Genomic DNA, 2,737 nt, shown 5'->3' on the forward strand with positions numbered 1-2,737 from the left:
CTTCTAGCAAGGGTTCAAGGTATCATAATAGGGATCTATCCTCTAACATGGAGTATCATCTAAAAACATTTTGATTGACTCCTAACAGGGTCACATCCTCTAACAATGAACTTATATATTATTATACTATCTTGTGGTTACCATCACTACTGAGGTATTGCCTCTAATCAAGGGTTTCCTCAGTCAACAAATCATTGTTTCATGGTTTATAATTTTCTCTAGTTATGCATAATTTTTTTAATTGTTGGAGTTGAGCTATATAAGTTTGGTTTCAAGTTTTAATTGGTCACAATTAGTACCCCCACCCCACCTCCCCAAGTTGTGTGTGGACTTTATTTGTCAACATATTTTAGATCAAAGACTATAAATGGTTGGAACTATTGAAGCCATGTATTATAATAATAACAGTGATCCTATCAAAGAGCCATGACATTTTCTAGGTTAGAGTGATATTGTCTTGAATATATTTGGACTTTGGTTCTTGGAAAACTACTTGATTTACTAATGATGACTAAGATAGAGGGACTATTGGTGATGCTAAGAGGACTAGTGTGGGGCTTTTATACAAGGGTAAAAATTAAAGATCTCTTTGCACTTTGATGGAAACCATTATTTAGTCCATTAAAGTTGATGGAAGATCAACCCCACAGCTCCCAAGAATCACCTACATGCAAATACCTGTCACAAAAAGAGAGAAGCAAAAGCTATGGAGGCTAGAATTCCCAGATCCACAAAGGAGACATTCTTGATGAGCAAAAAGAGAGATTGCTATTAATCAAAAGTGAATGAATGTACAAAGAGAGATCAATCCTTATAAAATGAGATCAAAACCCTAAAATAAAAACCTAGGTTGCATTATAATAATTAATAAAATAATTAAATATTAGATGCCTAAAGTTTAGCTTAAGTATAATAGAGTTAATTAGAAAATATCTAATTACTCTAACACCCCCCCTTAAGATCAATTTAGGAAGTAGCTAAAAACCTAGAAACTACTATTGGAAGTAGATTTAGGTCCCAACAACAAGGCCTAATGAGGTACCCAAGTACAACCAAAAATTTGTAAAGCGGATAAATAGAGAAAACCACATGGGAAAAACCCTACTCCAAAAAGAGATGGAAAGAATGCTGAAAGAACTAGTGAAGGACTGAAGAAGCCCCTAGACTAAAGAACATCCCAAATGATAGGAACAAAAGAAGATAATGAAGAATGACAATGAAGCATGTAAAAGTTGCAAAGCTCTGTCAAAAAGTAGCTGCTGATCTAAAGAACATCTACTGAAATGGAACCTGACCAGGTAGAGAAGACTATAATTTACATGAGTGCTCTTAGAAGACACGACTTGAATTAGGAGGCACACAAAGGAAAAAAATTGAACTAAAAAATATAGATGGCATAAAACACCAAAGCTTGAAGAGCTAATCAATCAAACATGTAAGGCTGCAACCAAAGTAGGAACGAAAAGAAAAGTGTTTATATGGTAAATGATCCATCTCACCAAAATGCATAGGTACCCAACCCCTACATCCGCCTAGTACATAGGAACAAATATTGAATACATATCTCACTCCATCAAACCAAGGAAGCATAAGAACCAATAGAAGAACTTGCCCTAATCAGATGATATTGTTTGAATCAGAAGGCGATATAAGGAAAAAAATTGAAACAAAAATATAGAAGGAATATGACACTTTATCTTAGCGTGTTTGTAAGAATGCATACAAATGATGTCTACAAAGACCAAAAGAGACATAAAGTTAATATAATAGATAGTAAAACCCATGATGAATGATCTAAAACAACTAAATTAATCCTCAGACCTGAAACAACCAAGATATCCACCATAATGCAAAAATGCAAAAAATTGAATAGAACATGTCTGGAGCAGAATCTAGAAAAGAAACTAGCATCACTAGAAAGAGCTCTAAAAGAACTTTCCAATGATATAAACAATTTCCATATTAGAGATTAGATGCTCAAGATATGTCTCTTGGAGTGCAAAAAAGAAATCTTGACTTTGATAGCAAAAAAGAACCATAAAAAATATCAAAATTGAAAAATACCTACACCATTGTGATGAACTCCGAACCAGCTTTCCAGCTATATCTTATTTGCAGAAAACATAGTCTGTATGCCAGAGATATGAGCAAAAAAATGAAGGTAGGTCCAAATAGAGCTAGAAGGGGTGGTAAGAGTGCTTATGTAGTGCTGATGTTAGCAAGTGATGAGCCCAAATTTGAAGGTGAAATGGCCTTCAAGGCAACAAAATGCCAGTAAATTCCTCACTAGAAAACAATAGCCAAAAAAAGACAGTGTGCCCAAAAAACCTTGTTAGGATAAGTCACCATCAGTTGGAAAACTTTAGATTAGTGGCTGAAAAAAATCGGCGGCCAAAAATGACTCATCGAGAAAAAGTGTGGGAAAAATCCCCCAAAATTAGTAAAAAAAATGATAAAATTGCCTCTACTATCAAAAAGTTGGTCTCACTAATAGGCGTGTCAATTGAAACAAAACTCTGATTGGTATGGGTAGGCCAAAAAACCTCATGCAAAATTCTCCAACAAAAAAGTTGGTGTTGGGCCTGAGAACAAATAGAACTGTTGGACACAAAGGCTCTCAAAACATGAATCTTCCATTAATTGGGAAAAAGCATAAATGATTGTACATGTCATAAAACTACCATCAATTACCAAAAATGGTGAAATCACTAGGAAATAGCCAAAACCACTAAAATAA

Source organism: Cupressus sempervirens, chromosome 8 (assembly GCF_028749045.1).
Source record: "Cupressus sempervirens isolate cs-2001-9-10 chromosome 8, ASM2874904v1, whole genome shotgun sequence".
Classification (NCBI taxonomy): Eukaryota; Viridiplantae; Streptophyta; class Pinopsida; order Cupressales; family Cupressaceae; genus Cupressus; species Cupressus sempervirens.